This window comes from Equus quagga, chromosome 1, assembly GCF_021613505.1.
Source record: "Equus quagga isolate Etosha38 chromosome 1, UCLA_HA_Equagga_1.0, whole genome shotgun sequence".
In the NCBI taxonomy this organism is placed as follows: Eukaryota; Metazoa; Chordata; class Mammalia; order Perissodactyla; family Equidae; genus Equus; species Equus quagga.
The window spans coordinates 1,121,008-1,148,341 of NC_060267.1; the positions used below are offsets into that span (position 1 = coordinate 1,121,008).

A 27,334-nucleotide genomic window follows, 5' to 3' on the forward strand; every position below is an offset into this window, starting at 1 on the left:
TGACAGACAGGTGGTGTGGTTCCAAGACCAGGAAGCGAACCCGGGCCGCTGAAGTGGTAAGAGCACCAAACTTTAACTGCTAGGCCATCAGGGCTGGCCCAGAATGGTATTTTTTAGAGTCTTGCTTCTTTTTGCATTTGCCACCCATTATCAATCCTGATAGTGTCACTCACAAGCAGCAATGTCATTCAATCCTGCTGTTGTCACCCAGTCCAGAAGGGAAACAGAGAAGTAAGACTAAAGAGCAAAGGGGTCTAAACTGCTCTTTACTCTTACATTTGCCTTGCTTACATCTTTAAGTCATGTGGAATGTCACAGAATTTTAAATCACCGTCTTTACTTATAATTCAACCTAATGAATATGGTTTTACTCAGAAAAAACAGAGCAAATCTAAAACTTTTGAATAATAATATTTAAGATTTTATCTTCCAGGTCAATACTGAATTTCATTGACATTTGGTGGAATAATATCTAGCATGTTTCTATCCAAACCTTTTAACCATCTCACTCGATATGGTATGAAGCATGAAGAACTATTTTTTGTTTGTTTGTTTACTAGTGAAGGAATAATACAAATGCTTGCTTAGCAACTTCAGATCTGGAGACAACAATTGTGTCATTCTCATGTGAAGAACAACACGAGTGCGTGCGAATTCCCAGTGCATTCACGCCGACAAATGTGTCAGGCACTGGCCCAAACACAGGGGATAGAGCAGTAAGGAAGGCAGACGAGGTCCCTGTTTTCCTGGAGGAGATAGACAATAAACAAACAAATAAATTTTCAACATAATATTATGCAGGGATCCTAATTATGAAGGAAATTAAGGAAGATAAGGGCTAGAGAGTGACGGGGGCTCTTAGGTGAGGTGGCCAGTGAAGGTGACCCTCAGGACGTGACAGCTGAGCCGGGAGCTGCAGCAGTAGAGGTGGCTTCAAGTTCATATGATAAACATGTAATTTAGGTGTCAGGCTATGAATTTAATATCCCTTAAAGGCAGAATTTTTTATTATCCCCAACCCCATCCAAGAGACATAGTTAACTCCGCTTTACAAAAAGTAGCATATTTCTATGTGCAGTTATGTCCTCAGAGAAACTGTTCGATTTTTTGTTGTGTGTGTGTGACTGTGTGTGTCTGGTCTCATTCGTTTCATTTCACTTTAGTTCTACAGATCCTGATTGAGTAGTGATTGCTGTGTTCCAGGCTTTAGTCTAGGCTGTTGCCATACGTCAGTGCATGGAACAGATAAAGATCCCTACATTCTAGCAGGAAAAGACAAGCAGTAAGTAAGAAAGATAAATAAATTATATACTGTTTTAGAAGGTGATTTGTGCTATAGGAGAAAAAGTAGAGCAGAGAGAGGGAGATTACTAGGAAGAGGATAGCTTTCATTAGTAAATGGGCTAGTCGGGGCGGGTCTCAATGAGGGTAGACCAGAGCAGACGCCTGAAGAGGTGACGGCGTTAGCCTAGTGCCCATCTGAGGGAGCAGCTCTCACTGACACCTGTACACACATGCACACACACACCTACATATCCGTACACGTGCTTCTATACACACACACATGCTTTTGCCTCCAGAGAAGTTACTATCTTTTTTTCAAGACTCATGTTTTTAGCTTATTAGAAATAGAGTGGATACGATATACCATCACTATGTATAACTACTTAAAGGTGTGAATCTATCTTCTATTTACTTGAAAGGTAGCCACTACTATAGACAGATAAATTTTTTATCATCTGAGATTATGAAGCACTCTATTTTAAAAGGCATTGAAAAACAGCCTGATTAGAAATGTATATATTTTTGTATACTGGCATGAGTAGATCATATGGCAAATATACTATATCTTTTCTTGTTCAAGGGTAATGGTGTTCTCAATGTTAGAAATCCAAGATAATTTAAGACAAATTGGAAGACATGGTAGATTACTTACTTCATGCTATAAAAATTGAGTGCAGGACTAAGAATCATAATGATTTGTTGGTATGAGTAGTTAGAAAGATGGACTTTTATGAGTTCATTCAATAAAATCAGAATAATGTAGATTCTTCTTATTTTTGCTTACTTCCATCTGTTTTCCAGATATCAGTAAATTTATTATAAATTTGTTTAAAGTCAACCCTTATCAATTTGTAAATTAATTTTGGTAAATTGATACATACAAACGGATATTGTATGTATACATTCTGCAGAGTTAAGTGAAATCTTCTAATCTTTGTATTTCTAAGACATGCCTTTTTTAAAAAGTAACTAGGCAATTACAACTAGCCATAGAGATAAAGTAACTATATTTCTTTTTCATTTTCAAATTGCTTTCTGTGTTAATTTTTTAAGGACAAAATTACATTTCACTTCTTTGGTTTGTACTTTGAATCAATGTTGAATAACAGGCAACTTTTTGTAATTTTAGGTACAGTATCTTTTACTGAAAAGGTCACAGATGTTTCACAAACTTAAACATTTTGTATACTTCCTTTACTAACATGAAGTAATATGTTTGATATGCTAAAAAAAATTTTTACCTGTTTTTTTTTCCATAAAACTCTTCATTTCCAGCCCAGTCTGCAATATCTTCCTCCTTCTTCTGAACTTATTTTCTATACCACTTATTTAACCCTTAGTGTCTGCTATCCTGTGTCTGTTTTAGCTTCCAAAAATAGACCATACGTTTTCCAAGGACAAAGATCCAGTCCGTATCAGTTAGTGTAAAAATCTTTCACAAAGTAAGTGTTTCACTAGCACTTTTTCCTTGATTGATGCAAGTATAATTTGTATAACTCAAAGTTGTACTGTACTGTTGTGATATCGTGATTTTTTTTCTTTTTTTCCTGAGGAAGATTCACCCTGACCTAACATCTGTGCCAGTCTTCCTTGTTTTGCTGAGGAGGATTCACCCTGAGCTAACATTTGTGCCAATCTTCTTCTTTTGGTATGTGAGCCGCCCCCCAAACTTGGCCACTGACAGACGAGTGGTGTAGGTCCATGCCTGGGAACTGAACCTGGGCCGCCAAAGCCAGGCACACTGAACTTAACCACTAGGCCACAGGGTCTGGTCCAATATTGTGATTTTTAATAAGAAATATATATTTGGGTTTCATCCCCATTCCTGGCACAGAGCTCCTAAAACCCTTAGAATTTCCTAATTGATAAGAGAGGTATGGGGCTGGCCTGGTGGTGCAGTGGTGAAATGCACACATTCCACTTCGGTGGCCCATGGTTCGCCAGTTCAGATCCTGGGTGCAGACATGGGACCGCTTGGCAAGCTGTGCTGTGGCAGGCATCCCCCATATAAAGTAGAGGAAGATGGGCATGGATGTTAGCTCAGGGCCAGTCTTCCTCAGCAAAAAGAGGAAGACTGGCAGTAGTTAGCTCAGGGCTAATCTTCCTCAAAAAAAAAAAAAAAAAGGTAAAGTTGTCTTGTTCATAACAAGCTGCTCCCAACACACTTGAGTTTATGTTAATGTGGTGAATTTTGGAAAACCCCCTAAAGGTGGGGCCTGGTTGCCAGGGGAACCGACCACCTGATTATAGGGTTGGAACTGTCAGCCCCGCCACTCTACCTCCAGGGAGAGGACTCATCAATTGCCAATGACCAATGATTTAATCAATCCTGCCTACTGTAATGAAGCCTCCATAAAAACTCAAAAGGCCGAGGTTCGGAGAGCTGTTGGGCTGGTGAACAGGTGCAGGGACAGGGGCGCACCTGGACGGGGCACAGAGGCTTCATGCCCTTCCCCTACACTGTGCCCTGTGCATCTCTTCCGTCTGGCTGTTTCTGAGTTGTATGTCCTTTATAATAAACTGGTAATCTATTAAGTAAACTGTTTTTCTGAGTTCTATGAGCCGTTCTGGCAAATTAATCAAACCCGAAGTGGTTGTGGGAACCTCCGCTTTATAGCCAGCAGGTCAGAAGCGCAGGCAACAACCCGGACTTGTGACCAGCATCTGAACAGGGGGCGGTCTTGTGGGGCTGAGCCCCTCACCTGGAGGGTCTGATGCCATCTCCAGGTAGACAGTGTCAGGATTGAATTGTAGGCCACCCAGCTGGTGTCTGCAGAGAATCGAATTGTTTGGTGTGGGGAAAAACCCACACGTTTGGTGACTAGAAGTGTCAGAAGTGAAGTGTGAGTGTCGTGTATAGAGAAGGAAAAGGGAAGAGTTTTTCCTTTACAACTGTGTGTCTGTGTATATCCTACTCTATTGTACAAACTTTCACTCTACTCATGCTGGGGTCTTCTCAAGTTTGAAAACGTCTGCGTGGTGTGCCTCCCGTATGGGAAGAAGCAGACTCCACTGTTTCTTCTTTTCTGTGGCTGTTGGGATTCTGTTAACCTGAAAAATTGTGCATTCACACTGGCAATCACCAAGCTTTACATATAAAAAGTGGTCGTGAGGGGCCAGCCCCAGGCCCTAATGGTTAAGTTCGGTGTGCTCCATTGCGGCTGCCTGGGTTCAGTTCCCGGGCGTGGACCTACACCAATCATCAGCGACCATGCTGAGGCAGTGTCCCACATACAAAATAGAGGAGCACAAATGTTACCTCAGGGCAAATCTTCCTCAGCAAAAAAAAAAAAAAAAAAAGTGGTCATGAGGAGAATTAGATAGCAATAAAGTGTAGCCCCTCAGTGTTTTTGTCTTATTATGACACCAGAATGTTCTTGCTTTTAAATCAACACAGTCTGAGGATTCAAAAAGTAAGGAAATGAAAGGGCATCATTCTATTTTTTCCCCTCTAATGTGTACAAATGTTAAATGTCGCAGTGGAGCCATTAAAATATGAGTGTTGAGATTAAATTCATTAAAATATTAAATCATTAGATATGAGCTGTGAGAACCCTGCTGTCTGACAGACTTAATCTTCGGGTTGCTAAGGTGGCATGCTCCCTGGCTCTGCCCATTGCACACGTCCTCAGCACTGGTGCTAAACTAGACCCCATGTCAGGTGAGCTGCGCCTAGATGACCTTCGGAAGGCAAGTTAGCCTTTGACACCGGCGCCTCGCTTGCTTTCAGTCCTCCTCCCTGATGAGGACTTTCCTTCCTGCAGAAGCACTCCAGCTAGAGGTGGGGCAGACAGACTCCAGTCTCCTAGAAACAGGGCCGGAAGCAGGGCTCATCAAGGCCTGGGGACCCAGCTGCGTTGACGAGAGATATTGTGGAAAGGTGGAGAAGGATTAGCCCGTTAACCTGACGCAGTGACATGGGCTGTGGATGTTGTGCTCCTCAAGTTTTCCCCACAAAGGGCAACACTGACCCGTCAGCTCTGGGCTGGGCTGCAGCTCGTGCAAGCTTCCGAGTGCAGAAGCATAGGGAGTGGAGAGAAGGAGCAGTCCACGCTGACCCAGTTTCCCCTCACCCTGCCTTCCCTCTACCTGTGCACGCTCTCCGTGGGAATTTATCCGTTCTCTATACGTTGTTCTCGAAGTCTAGCGACCCCACTTTAAAAAGCTATTGAGGAGCTGGTTAATCTGACAATGCCACCAAACACAGAGCCCCTGCTCCTGCACAGTCGCGTGCCTGTGACCCCGGCCTCTGTGCCAGACGTGCAGGGAGACTGCAGCCCGCACGGCTTCTAGTCTTGTCCCCGCAGGAGCTCCTAAGAGCACCTATGCTTTTTAAGGTTTTATTTGGAAAATCACTCAATATTATAATTGCGGTTATCTTTAGCATATTTTCTAATAGTCTAAATTAAAATGTATAACTCTGTTAAAAATCCAGAGATCCTTATTAGTTAAACCATAATTTTTGTTATTTTTTTAAAAGACAGATATACATAAATTCAGACTTTCTAAGGAGAAAAAAAGTTATTTCTTAGTTCTGACAAAAGTATGAAATCTTAATAAATTTTAGGTCTTATCTCCTATGTTAATGGCATCAGCTTGAACTATCATTCTTTCAGTAGAACATTCTTTTGGCCTCATTAATAATAAATTATGTGTTAGTGAAGGAAGCCTAGCATTATGCCGGATAGCTGCTTCATTGGCCTGATCGTTAATAATTGCTAGACAAATAACCAGGGGGAAAACACATTTCGCGTTTGTCAGACAAGCTCATGGCTTTAAAACCTAAAAAGTACAGCAGTTAAATTGCTGTGTGCTCAATCAAGCCTGTTTAGTTTACATATTCTTATAATGTGGAAAGTGGAGTTTGACCAAGAACCTTTCACCTAATCCATTACAACAGAGTTCATAGCCCTTCTCTCCTTAAGCACTTGACAGCAGTTAAGAAAGCCCAGCTAACTTGATCTCTTTCTTAACTTCTGGCTTGGATTTTTAGATTGGCTGCCTGATTAGTGGAGGATATTGATAAACAGGCACGATCATTCTCACTGGGACAGTTCTTTGTAAAACAAATTCATGGCTATATAAATACAGAGCTTAAGTTTCAACCCTCCTAAACTGCTCTCTTGAATTCTACAACCTACTCTTGACCTTGAGAAACTGGATCACTGAATGAAGTCTCTATTCACAGTTCCCTCTTTCTAGCATCTCCTGTGTGCCAGATGGAGATAATTCAGTTAGCAAAGCCGACCCCAACCCCTGCCTCGTGGGGAGAGCAAGGCAGGTGATAGACAAAAGTATATAAGCAAAATTTTGGTGTGTGGGCTGTGGGTAGGTACTAGGGAGAAAGAGGAATATAGGGAGTCCAGGGGAGGGTGGGGAGGGCTGCAAGGCTAAATGGGATGAAAGGAAGTCCTCTCTGAACAGGTGACTCAGTGGGAACCTGGAGGAAGGAAGAGGATAAGCCATTGACCATCTCGGGAAAGAGCATTCTAGGCAAGAGGGAACTACAAATGCAGAGTCCTGGTCGTTTCCAGGTCCCACCAGGAGACCCGTAGGACTGGAAAGGAGTGAGCGGGTGGGAGTGCAATGGGAGACGCGGTAGGAAGGGCCCTCATGAGAGTGGAGGCCCTGGGGAGAAGGGACAGGGTTTCAGTCACATGGGTCCCTGTGAGCCATGGTGATGACGTTGACTCCAAGTGAGGTGGCAAGACATGAGAGGATTCGAAGCAGGGAAGTGACAGGTCTGTTTTGTTAACCAGGTCTGACTGAAGTGGGCAAGAGCAGAAGCAGGAAGGCCAGTTAGGATGCTGTATGGTCCGGATGACAGCAGATGGTGACATGGACCAGGGCAGTGGCAGAGGAGGGGACAAGAAACGGTAGATTCTGAACACAGGATAAAGAACTCCCAAATCTATTCAGTTTATCCTTGATTGAAATATTTTTATAATCATTTATGTTACACATTTTCGTGGTAAAATATTATGATCATTTCCCATTTCTTTAAATATTCTCCTACCACGTAATGTTAGTGGCTGCATAGTGTGGTTTGGATATGGCATAATTTAGCCATTGTGTGGCTAGGACAATTTATTAAACCAATCCCGTTGTTGACTGTCTAAGCATTTTCCAGTTTTTCTCTATTATAAATACCATTCAACTGAACATCCTCATTGTTGCAGCTTTGCAAATATAATTACTGCATAGTTTAGGAATCTCTGCTTGTTGATTTTAGGAATAACTCTGCTGAATTTGAACTAGAAAGGAGAAACCAGAAAGGCAAAAACTAGAAAAACAGAACTATTGCTATAAACCAACAACTCTGGTATTTTTTCAGCTATAAGCATAGAAAGAAGATTATCTACCTCAGATGCACATTGATAGAGTTTAAAGGGTGCCACAAATGAAATATGAAATATTTATAAATTCCTGCTCAAGATTGAATAAACATTCATGTACTTCAGAATTTGTTTTCTATTTCTAGTAGACTTATTACTGGGAACAGATGACCAATTACAAGAACTGTCACCATTTTAACACGACGTGAACTGTGGCCAGCCCGGATTTCTGGCACCTGAGCAATCACATCCATCTGTTGATAGGGCATTACGCCCGCTGATGACGTTTATGCCAGTTTCAAAAAGTCATGTGTAAATCAAGATAGGAAATATATATTCTTTGAGATATGTCATTTATTATTTAGCCTCTTTTAGTTATGTTTTTAGAAAGACCTTTAGCCTCTTACTGATTTGAAATAACTTGAGATAATTTGAGGCATATACAGAAAGCAAAATATAAGCAAAATTTTAATTTTACTGAGTAATAAATAGAATACCAGCCTTCTTCAGCATAAGAAAGTTGAAATTAGAGAAAGTGGTACAACAAATCCTTGAAAAAAGTTTGAATATACTATTTGACGGAAAGAAACCACCATTTATTTGGCACCTGCTGTGTGCAAGGTGCTTTTACATAATGCTCCCAACAACCCTGTGAAATAGGTGTCATTGTCCCCTTTTTGCAGGTAAGAAACAAAGAAATGACTTACCCGGGATCACACCTGAGAAATCACCAGGGTCATTTCACGCCCAATTCCATGTGACTCCAGTTCTATGTGACACCCTTTGAAGTGGTTGGGATCCAGACATGAGGGTGAATTTACAAATCCATAATGTTGATTGAAAGTGGTTTTTAAGTTAGGATTTATCAGATGGCAATTAGACTTTGGGTGGTGAACACAACATAGTCTTCACAGAAATCAAAGTGTGATGTATGCCTGAAATTTATATAATGTTAGAAACCAGTGTCACCTCAAAAACAAAATTAAAAAAAAACAACCAACCAAATGAGTGCTTTACTCTTAAAACTCAACTGAACTTTTCAAGGTAAGAGCGAGGATGCAAATTAGCTCTCATTATCAGGAGGGCAATGCCAAAGAGCAATTAATTATTTTTACTGTAAGAGAATAGCCGCTTAGACAAATATTTAAGAAAAAAAATCTGATGAGCTGTTTGCTTATCTGTAGATCAGTGATTCTCAAACTTAAAAAAAAAAGAAGCTATTTCTTTCCCCAAAAAAAGCTGCATAAAACAAATGAGAACAGTTGAAGCAAGCATGCAGGCGGGAGGGGAAGCCATCTGCTCCCTGCCCACTGCACCCCCTGCCAGTTCCCCTCGTAGCCTCTGAAGGAATTCTTACAAACCCCACACTCAGATAAAGCCCGTGTCGTGGCTGGAACACTTGGTCAATACGTTTTCAGTATTCAACTAATTTATTTCAGTTATCTACTGATCACAATAAAAAACGTGACTTGAAAGTGGTGGGAAAGTTCCCAGGGCAATGGCTAAGAACTTTTTATTTTACACTGAATTATCTTTCTTTGTTTCTCCCAGTCACAATCAACTAATTCACCTTTCAAATGTTTTTTGAACCTCGACTGAATGCTGGCACTGTGCTGGTTCTTACCGTCAGGAGCTTAGATTCCAGTCGGAGGGACAGAGCAAAGAAGTGAACAAAGTCAATATGTGCTATAAAGTAAATATGCGTTTTTAATAAAGAATGGTTATGACGTATTGGATTATTTTATTATTGTCTTATTGGTAAAAGTTACCTGTACTGGCTTGAATGTGTCCCCTAAAAGTTCATGTCTACTCAGAACCTCAAAATGTGACTTTATTGGAAACAGGGTCTTTGCAGATGTAAGTAGTTAAGATGAAATCAGGGGCTGGCCCCGTGGCTGAGTGGTTAAGTTCATGCACTCTGCTTTGGTGGCCCAGGGTTTCACTGGTTCAGATCCTGGGTGCAGACATGGCACCGCTCGTCAGGCCACGCTGAGGCAGCATCCCACATAGCACAACTAGAAGGACCCACAACTAACATATACAACTATGTACTGGGGGGATTTGGGGAGAAGAAGAAGAAGGAAAAAAAAGATGAAATCATACTGGATTAGGGTGGGTCCTAATCCAATGACTAATATCTTTATGAAATGAGAAAACAGACCAGACCCCCAGCGGAGAATGCGCATGGAGGAGGCAGAGCCTGGGGTGGGATCTACAAGCCAGGAACACCTGGACTGCTAGCAACTGCTGGAAACTAGAAGAGGCAGGAAGATTCTCCCCTCCAGCCTTGGGAGGGAGCACAGCCCTGCTGATGCCTCGATTTTGGATTTCTAGACTCCAAAACTGTGAAAGAGTAGATTTCTATTGTGTTAATGAACCCAGTTTGTGTTAATTAGTTATGGCGCCCTGGGAAACTAATACACTACTTCAGATAGAATAGTTAGGAAGGCTTCTCTTATGTATGACTTTTATTCTTTTTTCTTTTTCTTTTTTTTTTTTTTGGTGAGGAAGATTGGTCCTGAGCTAACATCTGTGCTGATCTTTCTCTATTTTGTGTATGGGACACTGCCACAGCATGGCTTGATGAGCAGTGTGTAGGTCTGTGCCCGGGATCTGAACTTGTGAACCCCAGGCCGCTGAAGCAGAGCACAGGAACTTAACGACTATGCCACCAGACAAGCCACTGTATGACTTTTAAACAGAGACGGCAATGATGGGATGATCCAGCCAAGATGAAAAACTCATTGGTCTTATTTCATCTCCGTGGTAAATATTCCACAGGTATTTACATGTTTCTAAAACAAGGTCTTTACCCCTTGCTCCAAACGCCTTTCCTTGCAAAAACTGTATGAGGCAGACATGACGTCTCTACTTTTCTATGGAGGCGAGGACCTTGGACAGGGTAGCCCGTCTGGTAAGTGGCAGAGTCTGGATGCAACCTCAGGTGACCGGACTCCGAGAGCCTGGATTTACCAGATCATCCTAGCACTGCTTCTCCAGTTCATTCTGTGCATGGGCGTCCGCGGTTGCCCTTCCATGCTGTTCCGCTCAGTCGAGTCCTATGTGTGGATGTAGCTTCTCCCTTTTGTCTCCTGCTCCTCGCCCTGCCCTTTATGACGACAGTGACAGTAATGATGATAATCACGGTTGCTCAATATTGAGCGTGAAGCGTGCCAGCTCTCCAAAGCCAAGCAGCAGCCCGTGAGGTAGATGGTAGTGGCATTAGCCCAGTTTTCCAGATGAGGGTCCTGTGGCTTAGAGGAGTGCAGGATCTTAGCTCTAGTAAACGGCGGGCCTCAGGCGGTCAGGTCTCTGGCTTCAGAGCTCTCGCTCTTTCAAAAGTTCACTTGTTGAAACCAAAGCGTAACGCACGCCTAGTCAGTGTGCGATGCTGCGGTCCCTCCTTGTGTGAGCTCCGGTGCTGCACCCGTCTAACCACCAGCACCCCCAGTGGGGAAGGCTGCTGCACTCCTCCGGCGGGAGGCCTCTGACCTCTCCCACGGACTAGCTTTGCCTGTTCTTGAACCTCTGAAAAGTGGGTTATACCCTTTGGTGTCTGTTTGTTTCCAGAGTCCTCACTTTTAATGACCATGTTATGCCTCCGCCAACCAAACTGCCAGGTCCTTGCCTTTTCCCCTAGGCTTTTGCTGAGTAATTAATGTTAGCGACACAATAAACAGCTTTTACTAAAATGTCAGTGGGTGACAGTGGTTTAAGTGACGTTTTTCCAAGTAACTTATTGTAACCGACTTTAAGGCTAGAAGAAGACAATTATGGGAATTCTAAGCAGAGCCTGAGAGACTTTTTTGGGAGGAAATAAAGGATTTTGTTTTCCCTTAAATCTGAACATACAATTTTTTAACTAGTACATAATTGTGTACCTGTCAAATTTCTTTCTAAAATGCAAACGCTGTATCTGTGAATGTAATTGAAATACTACGGAAGAAATCTTAGATGCATAAAAAGAAAGTTTAATATGATGTAGAAAAATGACCATTGAAGCCGTCAGAAGTTTGGGGTTCTATTCCCTGCTCTGTGGCTTGCTAGCTAATTACCTCGCTGAAATCACCCCGTCTTTCCGAGTCAGCTTAGGAATGAGCCTAAGAACACCTGCGCCCGACAGGACGGGTGTGAAGATCAAATGGGAAGTAAGATTACGTGTATTGAGGTGCTCCATGAAGTCTCGTTTACACTTGCCGCGTGTGCACAAGGTTCACAGCCACACTTCCATGACAGCCACTCTAATAACAGATGTGCATGAAATGGAAGACTGGCCGTGGGATGTGACAGGAGGTCTCAGTGAAGAACTTCTAATTCATCACCTGTGCGGCCCAGGGCTCCCCTCAACTCTGTCAGACCCCTGAGTGAGCTGACCTGGGGAGACGTGACAGCAGTTGGCTTTCCCATTTCCTCTGACCTTGATTCACAGCTCACCTCTCCTCAGTCCTCAATGTTGTTGGAATGCAACACATACTTTTTTAGTTTTGGCTCTTTCCTGAGAATTTCTTGCATGTCACATACAAGTTTGTCTGGGGATTCTCCTGTAACAAGAATTATCTGAATGCCGCCTAAGAGTGGGAAGAATTTATTAGAAAAATGCGAAAGACTTTTCTCACTGGTAACCGCTTACTAATTAATGTATCACCCATGAAAAAAGTTTGGGGAGTTGGGTGGGAGAGGGTGGGTGGGAAGTCTGTTCGGCTCCACTCTGGAGCGCCACCTGCTGATAAATTAGGTCCAATAGCATTCGGCAAACACAACTATGTTGGCGATGAGAACAGTCAACTTGTTTCACATAAAACATCATGCTAGTTATCAGAACCATTGTGGAACATGCAGATTTGACTTATTAACTGAATGAGTCAATTATTAAAGAGATTTTTCTCAAAGCTTTTTGGGGGAGGAATTGTTTATTCTAAATTCTGAACTCTAATCAGAAAAACCACAGCTATGTATTGAGGGTCCATTATATTAGTCCAACGTCTGATTGACGTGCATCCCCTTGCACTGGCCACGGGGCGCGATGGTGAACGGGGCAGGCGGACTCTGCCCGCCCGCATGGAACTTAGAGTTAAGAGTAGAGTGCAACCCAGTGACAGACAGATTGCTCGAAGGGGACGTGGATGAAACACACAAGGTGGAGAGCGCGGATGCGGGCTGGCCGAGGGAGACACTGTGGACGGACGCTCGGGAAGGACTCTCTGAGGAGACCTTGAAGCTCTTGTTCTTGGCTATGCTCCCAGCACAGAGCAAGTGCCTGGAACATAGCAAGCACCCATGAGTGTTGCTGAGTAAACGGGGGGATGACCTGGGGTGACACCACGAACAGCCTTGAGCAGGGCTGAACATTGTCAGCTTTCGGTTTTCACCTGGTCCTGTGTACACGGGTCAGCTTGGCCTAAGGATAAAAAAATGGAGTGGAGAGGAAGTACAGGGAAACTGCTGGAAGTATAGACAGCGGAATCTTTTTCTCTTTGAGCTGGATCAGCTTATAAGGTCCAATCCAGGTTCAAAGATGGATGAGAATGCTGACAGTTCAAGGCCACTTTCTCTTTGGTTTACCACTGAACAACCAGACAAGTAGTGTTGGGATCTGCACACCAGATGAGGATGCGAGGGAGTGGACAGGCTCCCTGATGCCTTCCTCCTACTTCACAAATGCCCAAGTTCAGGGGCTGCCCAATGGCCTAGCGGTTAAGTTTGGCCCACTGTGCTTTTACAGCCCAGGTTCACTGGTTGAGTTCCCAGCCGCAGACCTACACCACTCGTCAGCCATGCTGTGGCATACAAAATATGCCCACATACAAAATAGAGGAAGATCGGCACAGATGTTAGCTCAGGGCTAATCTTCCTCAGCAAAAAAATAGAAAAGAAAAAAAGAAAGAAAAGAAAGGAAGAAAATGTCCCAGTTCAGTAACTGAGGCAGCCCACGAGGAATCGGACCAAGAAGTTCCAGAACCGCAGAATTCATGACATTAGGCAGGTGAGGGGTCACACTTAAGGATGTGTTCCACACCATGTAAAAGATTCACTATTGCGTACAGTCATGACTGTATGCAGTTTGGGTCTCGCGCCATCGTCTGCCCCGCACTTGACCTGTAGGCCGACCAAACCTCCAGTGAAGCCAAATCTCACTGGAGAGCTGAGAGTAAGATGCAAACTCACCTGGAACAATCAAGGACTAGTTTGTAACTGTGATAAGAATTTAACGAGAAAAAAGGAAACATCGTTTCTATGACTGGCCTGACTCTGAGAAACGGGCTCCCACTGACAGCCTTTCAATCTGCGTTCAGTAGACCCGCCTGTCACACACATCTTTTTTCCACACGTAAACCTGCACCAGTAACACACCTGCAGATACAGCTATAAGCGTTGATAAGTCACCTTCGGCAGTAAGAGACCCCTGGATTTCATTTGGATATGTTGTTGTCCAGACGGCATTTTCTAGCCTACAGCTCTGCCTGGAGTGGCCGTGTGATGAGTTCCTGCCAATGAGATTTCAGAGGAAAGATTGCGAGGAATTTCTGGAAAATCTTGAAAGAAAAGAAGTGCGTCCCTGTTCTTTCCCCTCTTTCATCTTGCTGCTTGGAATATAGTTTTGGTGACGGCCGCTCCAAATTCAGGTTGGACCCGGAGGGCAAGAGCTGTGCCTGAGGCGAAACAGAAGAGGACACCGGAAGGATCTCGGTGCAGTGTGGAGCCCCACGCCAGCCCTGGGTTGACCACCTCTGACTCTGACACAGCAGAGAAAGAAGCGTCCACCTTGTTCATGACCTCGCTCTTCGGCGTTTCTGTTACCCGCTGCTGAACTTTATCCTAACTACTTTGGTGAGCAGCGTAGATCTTGCTGACTTTTTCACGACAGGTGGAGGAAAAGGCAACATTTCACACCACACAGCAAACTTCATCTTTTCGTTATGCGTGTCCTCTCTCTAGTCTCTTCCCAGATCCAAGTTCTCTTTGGACCCTCCCCCACCCCAACCGTCCGCAACATTCTTCTCCTCCCTTGCAGTCCCATGTCTGATCCTATAATGACACTTGTGGGGGCTCTCTACTTGCTTCGGCCCTCCTTCAGGGATTCTTTTCCCTGGAAAGAGGGACAACTATTTTACCCGAGCTTGTGCTCGGTGAAGCTTCTGAACACTGTGCAGTCTGCCCCAAGATGACCTAACCAGATCATCAACAACCACCACGTGATGGTGTTTCCTGTGGGCAGCCATTTAATTCTCCCAGCAACCTGATAAAGAAGCAGCCTGCTTTACAGAGAGGGGAGGTAATCTACCTGTGCCTGGAAAGACTAGCTGTCGACCCCAAATGCACACTCCTCCTTCCCCAGAATGGAGTTTCCATTGAGAATTGTCCGTCTGTCGCAGACTGCGTAGAGGCTCGTACTTGTCATGTCTTCCTAACAGGTGGATCCTCTTTGTCCCTGGTGCTTCTCCTCTTCATGAGTCCGTTCTGTCTGCTGCTCGTAGAACAACTCCTGCTTTCTGGCACTTGCTGTTTGCATGGGACATCTTCCACCTTTCTCGCTTTAAGTCAGTTTGTGTTTAAAGTGCGTCTCACGTAGGCGTATGTGGTTGGCATTGCTTTCTTGCTGTTTGTACAATCTCTGCCTTCTGACTGGAGCATTCAGGGAGTTTGCTGTAATAGGATTCTTCATCTGGCTTTATTTTGTCTGCCATTTTGTCATTTTCTATTTATCTCATTGGGTTTTTAAAATTTTTTTCTTCCTTATTTCCTTCCTTCTTTTGTGTTAACTAAATATTTTTCAGTATCCCATTTTAATTCTTCTGTTGACTTTCTAACTACCTTTCTTTTCGTTATTTTTTAGTTTCTCTAGCATTTAAAAAATGCTTCTTTAACTTATCCTAGTCTATTGAGAATTACAATGAATTACTCCAGATAAAATACTTACTCCAGATAAAATACAGAAAACCCCAACAGTATAATTCCAACTGCCCCCATCCTTAGTGGTAGTATTGTCGTATACATTGCATCTATATTTGTTAGAAACCCATCAACACAGTGTCATACTTTTTTGCTTTAAATAGTCATATGTCTTTCAAATAAGAAAAGAAAAATATATTGATTATTTTTTACACTTGCTCACATATTTACTGTTTCCACTATTTGAGTATAGTTTCACTCTACTATCAAGAATCTTGAAATATTTATATTTTTTAACCAATAATTGCACTTACAGGAATTTTTATGGCAATAATTAGAAATAGGAATTATTTATTTATTTATTTATTTATTCATTCATTCATTTATTTTACTTGAGGAAGATTAGCCCTGAGCTAACATTTATGCCAATCTTCCTCTATTTTGCACGTGGGTCGCCTCCACAGCGTGGCTAATTAGTGGTGTAGGTCCACACCCAGCATCCAAACCCACGAACCTGGGCCACTGGAGCAGAGCTCATGGACCTTAACCACTAGGCCATGTGGTTGGCCCCAGGAAATAAATTTTTTTATAATTATGTTTTTCTCACTGTTTATTATAATAAAAATTTGAAATAATTTAAATGTCTAAAAATAGAAAAATCATTATGTAAACTATTACATGCATGAGATGGATAAGCATGTTTGTTTTTAGGATATTGGTTAACAAAGACTCGTATATAATTATTATAATTAACATGTAACATTGTTAGAGTTTTTAGGAAAAAAGACTGAAAAGAAGCATACCTGGGTATTAATAGTGGTTCTCCCTAGCTGGTGGGTTATTTGTTTGGATTACTGCCTTGTGCTTATTTACACTTTTCTGTATTTTCTAAATGTTCACAACAAATAGATGTTCTTTTATAATCAGAAGAAAAATGCAATGAGAAAGAATTCAAGGGAGGTCTTGTTATGTAAACACTGCTCAGGATCTTTGAAACTAATTAATCACAGCATTAAGAATAAATAATTTTCATAAATATATTTATCAACTTGAATTCAGGATAATATATGTCTTCAGTTGGACAAGTTTGGAGCATAGAATGTAAGAAGGCAAGTTTTGGTGAGAGGTGCATGAGCTTATGTGTTGTTCAGCGTATTACAGCCTGCTCTGTGTAGGCTTTCCTCTTCTGCGGGGATTCAGAGTTGGCACAGGTCCGGGAGCATCTCAAAGTCTCTCTCTCACTGGCAGCATCAGCCCTTATAATTCCTATAAAGCGACTCCTTTCGTTTAAGGTTCTTTTGTCTTTTTTCCTATGAAACCTACCTTCTTTTATCTGGCAGGGTAGCATCCACTGACTCATAGCCATCACTGTGTCAGACTCACGGCATTCTGACCAAGAGTGCTTCGGCCCCTTGGGTGAAGACCTCCAGCTGCAGAGCCGACAGCGCAGGGCGACTCCAGGCAGAGTTCTAGGGTGGGCTTTCCTGGAGGTTCAGTTGTGGGGTGAGGTCCTGGGCACTTTGTAGGGTTGGTAGGTGGGTAGAAGGGAAAGAAAAAGAAGAAAAAGGAGAGAGAATGCCAAATGCAGGTGCATTTGTACATCCAAAGCTTCATTCAAGGGGTGTGTTCAGAGCTGCTGAGCCCCTGTCCCCTTGAAGTGGCATTTGTCTGTGGCCATTTGCTCCCATGGCTCCTCGCTGCTTGCTCCTTCATTGAGACAGACGTCAGAGTCCTTTGTGAAGTTTTCAGTCCTTTACCTAGGCGGGATACAAGGATTGTTTTACCCTTCTCACCTTCAAGTGCCAAAGAGTTGCCTCAGTAATTGAAGAAATTAATATGCAATGAAGAGCCATTGTGAGTGACCCTTACCAGGGAAAGTGTGAACTAGTTAATCGGGGCCTTCTGGAGACTGCACCCCTTCTCCCCTGGCTGTCACACCCGCCCACAGCTCTCTGAGATGGAATTTAAAGGCAGAGGAGAGAGAAGACAGAGGTCTGTGGATGCTTTGTGCTAGATGGACCTTCCGGAGGCTCGTAAGTCAAGTTGCATTGGCAGCCTCTGTGCAGCCTTCCCTGAAGACCAGTATGAAGGGAGGAAGTCTCACACACACACGGTCAGAGATCCAGAATACGCAGAGATGTAATAAATTCAAATCTAAGACCTTCGTTGTACAGACGAAAAAATTCAAGTCTTGACAGCTTGATTGATATAACTAAGATTATAACTCGTTAATAGCAGAGCCAGGATTAGAATCCAGGTCTCTTATCTGCTAATCTAATGGGATTCCCACAACGCCAAGTTGTCCAAGTCCAGGTATTACAGACGCACCTTCAAAGCCCACAAAATCAGCAGCCAAAGCAGGGCGAAAGCCAAAAGCAAAAGCTGCGGGCCTGACCCCCTCCACGGGGAGAAAACGTGTGAACGTGAGGTACAATGGAATCTCAAGCCATGTTGCTTTTATAAAAAGTGGATTATACATACACCAGTGTGACCTCAATAAAAAAAGGTCAAACCCAGACTTACTATATGACCTCGAAATACTCCTTCGAGGTATAAGTTTCAATTATGCAAGACTAATAAATTCTGGAGATCTGCGGTGTGACTGCATGCCATAGTTAACACCACCATACCATGCATGAAAATTTATAAAGAGGGTAGACCTCCTGGCAAGTGCCCTTACCACAATAAACAAAAGCAAAGAAAAAAAGTGGATTATGCCAACTGTACTAAATAAATTTTTCCTCCTAAAATTGCTAAACAAAAGAAGAGAATATAGGTTGCTACTTATTTGGGCCCTGAGATATTTTTTTGACATGAAATGATGTATATCATTTGAAATCTGGCTTTAGCTGATTTGGGCAATACTTTTCAGCCACAAAGAGTAAGAACGAGCCTGTTGCGTCAAGATGGCTGGCTGGGTGCCACAGAAGTTCATGTTTATTCTACTGGACATTTACTCCTTATCTAGACCCTGAGAAGGAAAGAGCATGATAATGAAGTCCATCAGTGACCTAAATTGGGAGACGTTATCAATGTGAACGAGGACAGAGAAGTAAAATAAAGTGAGTACAAGTTTAGACTTACGTGCCGGGGAAGATGACGTCACTCCAAAAGGAACCTAGCAGCTTGGAATGGAAATGGGTTCCAGAAATTCTAGAGATAGGAAAGTCATAGAAAATGATAATGACTAAAAAAGAAAAGAGGAATTACGGCAGTTTGCAAAATGATGGACAATTCCAATATGGAACAGAGAAAACAACGCCCCAACAAAATGGTGTAACCGTGCACTTACTGACATTGACGTACTCCCTCCTCAAACCTGCAGTAGAAAGATTCCGTGATTATACTGGAGCTGTAAACACTTTTGGTGTGGAATTAGAGATGGTATAAAATAACCAAGGAATGGAGGCGTTGCATATAAATGAGACTGTTGGTACGATGTGAAGGTGTCGGTGGTCTCCTCAGGATCCCAGTTAAATTGAAGACAAAAGAGGAGGAATTGAAAAGAGAGAAACATAGAGAAGGAAATGGCGGTTTCTGCCCCCTGTTGCCTATTATGCTTTTCTCTCTGCTGCTTCATCAAGAAAAAACGAATTGAATTTTTCTCTTAGGTCCTTGCCAATTTCTAGTTCTGGAAAAGAGCAGCCAGGCCAGGAGGTCAAGTGGGCTCCCTCTGTAATCCCAGGAGCGTTCTTGATGTCTCAGGGACCAGAGCCAGTGCTGTTCCACTCTTGTCATCCTCCCACATTTTTGGAATTGGTGGGGTTAGAATTCTCTCAAAGCGTCCTTAAGCAGAGCATATAGCAGTCTGTTCCCCACCATACGAGGAATGTCATGATGGAATTCAGTACATGTGGTTGCTGTGTAATGAGATTCTTTCAGAAATCGTATGCCCTTGGATCAGAGATAGGCCATCCCTGCACAACTGGACAGAGCGACAGAGGCGCCCTTTTCAGCAGGTGCCTCTGTCTCGTGGCAGAAGGAATCCATTAAAGATGGCAAGAGATAGTTACATTAAAGGTGACTTAACCGGAAATACTAAAGGACCCAAACACGCAAATTCTCACTGAGCCACAGGTAAGTAGGGGTTTGATTATTTTGCAAAAGTGTAATAGAAATGATAAGTGATGTGTGGTTAGTAAAAGGGAACAGAATTATAAGAAAAAGGATACTTTAGCTTGACTTTTGGTAAACATCCATCCAGTGTCCAGTTTTAAAGGGATGATGCCCCTACAGTGAAGGGCCAACAATCTCCCGTCAGGGATCCTGGGAGCTCACCAGCAACAACTTCAGATGCTCTCCCAGAGAAGAGGAGGAACGACCTGGATGCCAGGCTTCCCTTTCTCTATTCTGAAGGCTGGCTGTTTAAAGACACCAGATGTAACATCGCCATCTGGAAAGCTCTGCTCTTTCCCAACCAGCACTGGGCGACTTGTGACCGTTTTCTTGGACCAGTGCTATTTTGACAGAGGGCACTGTGTCAGCATCAGTTACCTCGCTATGCCCTTTCATGAACCAATCCAGGGGTTCTAAACCACATCCTCCTTCCTTCACCTACTCAGTTCTGTGTATCTGAAAGATGAGCTTAAAAAGAAATTCAATGAAAGGCCCCAACTCTCCAGATTTCTAGAGTAACAACATCGTGCGTGCCGTCAGAGCAGGAAAAGGGCAGCAACGTCTGAGGCACGGGGTGCTCATACGGAATTCACTGGATGCATCAGATAAAAGTCATTCTTGAAAGAATTGATTTTATTTTCAAACAACTTCAAATAAGTGCTTTGGGGTTAAGAGAAACCTGTTTCTGATTCAACTAATATTTTTGGGATTTATTTCTCGGTACCAAGTACAGTGGCCAGGCGCTACTTATTTCATTGCAGTTTTACTAAATGCCAAGAATTGTGCTTATGCTAGGGACACACAGATGAATGAAATGTGCCCACTGCCTTCCAGAGGCTCCCAGTCTAGTCGGAGATGGATTCATAAATAGGCAGCTGACTTCAGTAGCAATGTAGTCCGTATGATGAAAGAGGCATGGGGGCTGTGGGAGCACATGGGAGGTCAGGCAAAGTTTTCTGCAGGATAGCAAGTCTTGAAGGCTGGAAGGAAGAGGCAGCAGGTGGAACTAGGGCCAAGAGCTGAGACACAACGCTTACATGGTCCCAGAGAACAGAGTGGGATGTGGGGCGGGGTGACGATGGCTAAAGAGTCAGACAGGGTCCAGGTCATGCGAGGCCTCCTATGACAGGTGAAGGAACTTTCCTCTCAGGCGCTTGATGGAATATTTTATTCCTAGCAGGAGAATTCTGTGGGGAAAAGTTTGGAAAACGTTGAATCAAAAAGACTTCTTTAACATCGAGACTCTTGGAAATTGAAATATGCTGATGTGCATTGTGACACTCCCAAACAAGGACGTGCTGTACAGTCTCTGCCACACAACACTTAGGAAAGATTGTCTTTGGGGACTAGAGCTCCGACAGGCACACTTTGGGAAGTAAAGCTTAAATCTTTGGGGAACTATTCAGGGTTTTAAGTAGATCAATGATATGGACAGGTTTGCATTATAGAACACACTCGTAGCATTTCAGAGCCTCCATCCGGAGAACGGGAGACCGTCTAGCGGGACAGAATTGGTGGCAGTGAGACCCGCTGGGGGACCATGATTCTAGGGGAACAAAGATGAGGGCCTGCACTTAGGAGTAGGAAGAAGACGTGTAGGAGATTGACAGCACTTGATCATTGATTGAATGTAGGGAGGGTGAGGGATGGGAAAGACTCAAGGTTTCTAACACGAGTGATCCGGTGATTGGGGTGCCAACAAGTGAATAATTATTCGAGAAAGAGTAGGTTTAGGGAAGATACCATGAGTTTAGGCTTGGACAAGCTGAGGTTGAGGAAATGTATGTCACAGCTACTGGAGATTTTAGGAGATAGTAGGATGTGAGGGTGAAGCTTCTGTTAAATACCCAGATTTGGTAGTCAACAGTATATAGGCGTAGTTAAAATTATGACAGGATTAAAAATCACCTAGAAAGAGAAAGTGGGATTTGAAGAAATGTGGGCCAAGGATAGAAGCTGGGGGGATTCCAACAGCAGTGTTTAGACCCGTAACAGCTTCAGAACCTGAGTCAGCTCAAACCGTAAACACAGGTTGCTGTTTAAAAACACCAGCAACACTGTTACCTCTATTCCAGTGATGACCGGATCCACGTTAAGTTCACGTCTCTCCGTGCTTAAACTTCATATTGGTCTACATCAAGCGTTTCAACAAGCATTCTCCACTTCCACTCCAGCTAAGTTACCAGAATTCTCTTTTTTTTAATTTTGAAGTGCTTTCCTTCTTTTAGTTCCTCCTTGGAAACAGAGATTCAGCAGCAGAGAGAGATGTGGAGTGAGGCCGTCATAGTCAAACCCGTGATCTTGCAGATCGCTGGTGATGGCTTGAAATCTGCATAGCAAGGGCTTGGGCTGGGCTGAAAAAGGTGCTAAAGCGAGGTTTGTACAGGTTGTGTTTTTACTGAGGTTGAATGTTTCCTTGGGGAGATTGAGGGTTGATGAAAATTATATGTGGGGTGGAGGAAGCTAAATTTCCCACAGAGCCTCCACTTGGGCCCACAATGGCTCTTTCACATAATTAAATATGTGGTAATTAATGTTTCCAACCGATATTAAAATTAACCCTCTAAGTAGCTAACAATGTGTCAATCTAAAAAATATCTTCTGCAACCAAATTGTGCTAAGCCACATCTTCATCGTGTATTTATTAACCTAATATATACGGTTGATTACGTTTCCTGTGAGCATTCCATTCTTTAGTACATTGAGGTTGCTTTTTTGAAGCAATGTGGTAGAACTTTAAAATACAACCACCCAGGGGCAAACCAGAGCTTGGCTTAGCGTCTACCGCTGTTGGTCTCGTCTTTATATTATAGGTACTAAAATTTTTACATAATCATCTAAGTCCTTTGTGGAAAGAGTCAGAGTAAAAATAAAAACGAGTAAACAAGTATTTGCAGTGTACATCTAATCTGAGTAACAAATGACACCTAATCTGGGTAACAAATGCCGTATGTAATTCACTTGTGGTGAATGACATGCTTTGGGGTTTGCGTTGCAAGTTTAGTGTCTATGAATGTGAAGGAGTATTAAGGAACAGAACAAACGTTAAAAAATGAAATCACAAAATATTCTGTGTGTATAGCAATTAACAGTAATTTAAAAGATTATACCTCACCTATTTGAAGAATTAAAGCCATTCGTTTCTTTGGCACAGAGTTTTCCTCCCAGGGGTAGTTGAGGCCTTACAAATCCAGCTTGTCACACCGTTACAACGTTGGAGAGGGCAGAGGCAGCATCTCGAGGGTGCACGCCCACTCCACAGACAGCCTTGCCGAAGGAAGGGCTGCCTGGCATCCTGGTGAGGCGTACATTAAGTTGAAGCTTAATGAAATCAAGATGGTTTTCAATGCCCGGTTTCATCATCGAAACGATGTTTATTGTGACGTTCTGAGAATGGTCCGTGTTGTTTAGTTAAAGGAATAAGGGAATGGCAACAATGACTTTCTCCGAAGACTGTTTTCCTTCAAAGAATGCCAAAGAAAGGGCATTTCATAGCAATAGAGTCTTTGCAAATTTAGAGCAGAAATAGTAAATTGCATCTCATAGGACCTCAAAGCTGGTGCTTTAAAAAAATTTATTCTTGATGAAGAAGAAAGACAAGTAATAAGAACAGGAAGCATCAGGTTTGAAGAAAAGATATTCCATATCTTATTCTTTGTTGTAAAAGGTTAGAGTTGAGGCCCCGAAGCTGAGTTTTAGTTAATGGGCTAGATGACTATATTAGTATGTCTTAGGAAGCTTAGCTGGTATTTCTTAGGAATTTCTTGGGAAATTCTCATAAAACCTGCTGTTATAGACGCACAATATAATGTTTATGAGGAGCTATCTCCCCTACAGAGAGATGCCAAGCCCTTCTTTGGTCTGAATTTTCTGGTTTCAAATTGAAAAGGAACCTCAGAAGATGTGAATCTGGAGTTTAATGATGGCTAAAAAGGAAAAGTCTTAGTAAAAAAGCTAAAGAGAATTTCACGATCCTGAGATGTTTAGACATGCGCTTTCCTCCCCCACCTCTCCCTGCCCCATTCCCAGAACATACACTGTCCAAAAAAAGGAGAAAAATATGGTTGAGAATCAAAGAACAGCAACATGATGTTGGTAGAGGAAGAAACTAAACATGTTGCACTCAGATATACGTGATGCTCTTCTGTGCGTCTTCATTCATCAGAGATGCAGGTTTTATTGTGTCGTCATGAAAAGCAGCCCACGTAAATGGCCAAGAAATCCAGGCAGATGTTTGTGAAACGATCTTGATAGATTTTCCGTGTTTAAATATGTGCTCTCACTTAACCCACTTTCTGGTAAAGTGCAGTTAATCTACAGTAAATTGCAGATTTGGTGTTGGCTGATTTCTTGGGTAACATTTACATACCTGTGCTATTTCTAACCATATTGTCAATTTTAAGTAATGGTTGTTTGACGTCATAATGTGGTTTCTTTCTATTTTTATATAATTATATGTACATATATAATTATTTACATATTATGTAAACCACATTTATATTCATAATTACTGTTTGTTCTTATTACAACAGGACTCTAAGCTGTTGAGTTTTAAAATGTTAGTTAGCCTGGTTTTGGTTAATGTCTGAACGCCTACGATGTTGTTCCATCTCTGCCTTGTCGTCTGCTCTCTCTGTAGCCATCTCTCCCGGCCGCTGGTCTCTACACCACGTCGCCCTGTTCCTGCTGAGTCAGGTCGGAACAGCCTTGCCTAGGAAAACTGGGAGTTCAAACACAGTATATCCAGGTTTGGCAAAAGCTGTGAATGGTATTTTCAACTATAAGACTCAGACGACACCCATGGAATCTAAAGCAGAACAAGGCTCTCAACAGCGGACGTTCGGCACCCAGGGTGTGTGACAAAACTGTCAGTGCTTCTATTTCAGTGTATGTCTCCTTATCCTCTCAAAATGTCAATCTGTGCATGTTTATAATGCACATGGATGTCAGTCTAGTAGAGCTCATATGTGCCAGTAAGAAGTCTGTCCTGCTGGGATGTAAGCTCAGAGACGGCGGGAAAGCAGAGTGGAGATTAACAGCACTTGCTTCCTAACCTGATAGGCTTGCATTAGATTCTCACCTCTCACACTTACTGCCTGTGTGATTCTAGGCAGGTTGTGTAACCTCTCTGTGCTGCCCTATCCCCATCTGTGGACGGGTAACGATCAGACAACACGTGCCTCACAGGGTTCCTGGAAGAGCAGATTGAGTGGCCACTGTATGCACTCAGGGCATGGTTTACACGCAGAGTGTCAGTCCTTGACGACTGGACATGGTCACATGGAAACCTTGGAGCAACAGACCTAAACTCAGGGGTTCCTTCACCGAGAGAACAGGTTAGAAGTGTGTTACGGCCTGAGAAGTTTCAGCGATCACGTATTGTTCAGGCAAGCCTGTTCATTTGAAAGAACATAGACCACAAAATCACTTTCCTGGGACCAGTGGACTAGCGTGAGTTGTACACAGTGTTCATTTTAGTTCCATTTAAAAGATTATTTTCACTTAATGCAGGAAGAAATTAAATGCCTAAGTAGGTAACTCCAGGAGCCCTGCGGGCAACAGGGTTTTTTGCATATTTTTCATGATTGAAGTTTGTTGATTTTCAACGTTATTGCAAAACTCATCCCATTAGAAAGAATTTTTTATTTTTGTAAAGAGGTAAAATAATTGACAATCATCTACTTACTCAACAATTATTGTGCATTGAATTTGTGTCTGTACATATATATAATGAGCAAACGCTCACTAATAATAAATACTGGAATCCTACAGATGGTCCTAAAAGGACTGATTATTGATAACTTGGTCTAGAATTAGAGAATAAACAACAGAATTCTAAAAAAATCAGTGAGAAAGTAAGCTTTTATTCTCAGGAATGTGGTCTCATCTCACTGGGGTTTATAGGTCTTTTCAGTCTTTTTAGGAGAGCAGGATTTTTTCTCCCTAAAGCTTTGGTGAAGATCAAAATACATTTTAAAAGGTTTTTTTGTCTTGTTTTTTGTTTCTCGGTTGAGGCTGTGTTGACCCAATGCCCAGTCACTTGGTTCAGAGAAACCTCAGGAAACCTGAGTGGCGAGATGCCTGGATGATAGTTTTGTTATGTTCTCACCATGGAATCCTGAAAGGAAAGGATGGAAAGAAAAAGAAAGGCAGAGAGTGGAGTTTGAATGCTTATGACAATCTACCTGACACTGGACTTTCATCAAGTCAATATGTGACTTTAGCAGAAATGTATCTTAAAGAAGCATATAGTGAAACATCAGATCTAATGAGATATTCATAAAGGGGTCAACATGCTCAACAACAACGTGTTAAGCACCTGCTACGTACAAGACGTTGCAAAATTCTGGGACTGAGGTTGGAAGAGATGAAAAGCAATGAGGGATACAGATGAACGAGACATGGTCTTTCTCCCCAAGGAGCTTCCGGTCTGGGCAGGGAGATACGCTTCTACAGGGTAAGCATGGAAAATATGGAAAAGCTGTGGGACAGCAGAGAGAAGACGCCTGGAGGTGGATCTTAGGCTTAGATTCAGAATAAGTTTCCCTTACTTACTGGCCTAGACTAAGTACAGGGCATCAAGTACAGGACACCCAGTTAAATGTGAATTTTAAATAAACAATGAATAATTTTTCACTATAAGTATACCCCATTGCGTGGGACATGCTTACACTAAAAAATTACTTTTTTAAAAAATCTGAAATTAAAATTTATCAGAGCATCTGTATTTTTATTTGCTAAATCTGGCAACCGTACCCTAGGCAAGCCCATCCACCCTTTCCTGCGCCACTCTGGAGGCTCCTGGAGGCTGACCCCTGTGATCTCTATTTCCTGTGCTCTCCTACCAGTCGGCTTCTTGTTGAGTCAGCCTGTGGGAGGGCCTGAGGGGAGGGCAAACTGCAGGAGGAAAGAGAGGCCGGGTTCTCTTCCTTGCCTCTTCTGTGCCTCAGCAAAGCGTCTCTGGTAATAGTATATTCCCGTGCCTACAGCTCATGCCTGACAGCTCCTCCTGCATGGTTTCAGCTCTCCTGGGGCTCTGGTCACACGTTTTCCTCCCATTGCTCCTCCAGGCTTGGGAGTAGCAACAACTTCCCTTTGCTGCTCTTCTCTGGGTGCCTCAGCATCCCTTTTGGTTATCCTAACTGTGCCCGTATCCCTGTAGGTAGTATATTATCATCTTCATTGGAGCCACTGAGTTAAATTCTCTTTCCTTCCTGGACCCTGATTGGTAAAGCACGTCTCTTTAACTTCTTTGAGCCTCATCTCTTTATTTATAAAATGAGGAGTAATTGGCTCCAAGGCTCAGGAGTTAGAGCGCTGGTCTTATAAAGTGAGGAGAGGGATGCTTCCTTCATGCATTTCTTTGGTAAGGAGGTTATGCATGTGGATATCATGGACTGGGGGTGGGGGCTCTAACATTTGAATTGATATTTAGCACATCGTATCAACACTTTCCGGCTCTGGTATGGCTGAGAAGATCTACAGATAACAACTCTAAACTCTTGCCCAAATATTAAAATCAACTATATGAAGGAATTGGATAATGACCCAAAGCAGGCAGATACTGGAGCAGAGTTAACCAGTGGATGAGGGGAACAGCACTGGGTGAGTTTCTCATTTTTATAGCTTTTTTTTTTTTTTTTGAGGAAGATTAGCCCTGTGCTAACTGCTGCCAATCCTCCTCCTTTTGCTGAGGAAGACTGGCCCTG

General features: G+C 42.8%; 1 long non-coding RNA gene across 2 annotated transcripts; it reads left to right on the forward strand.

Moving 5' to 3' along the window:
• LOC124251106 (uncharacterized) lies at positions 1-27,334 on the forward strand. Of its 2 annotated transcripts, none has more exons than XR_006891677.1 (3): positions 1-56; positions 1,164-1,282; positions 24,265-27,226. It is a non-coding gene; the product is annotated as an uncharacterized LOC124251106 (long non-coding RNA). The 2 variants fall into 2 exon arrangements; XR_006891676.1 differs by lacking the exons at positions 1-56; positions 1,164-1,282 and adding exons at positions 10,199-10,400; positions 27,272-27,334 and having other exon boundaries at positions 24,265-26,082.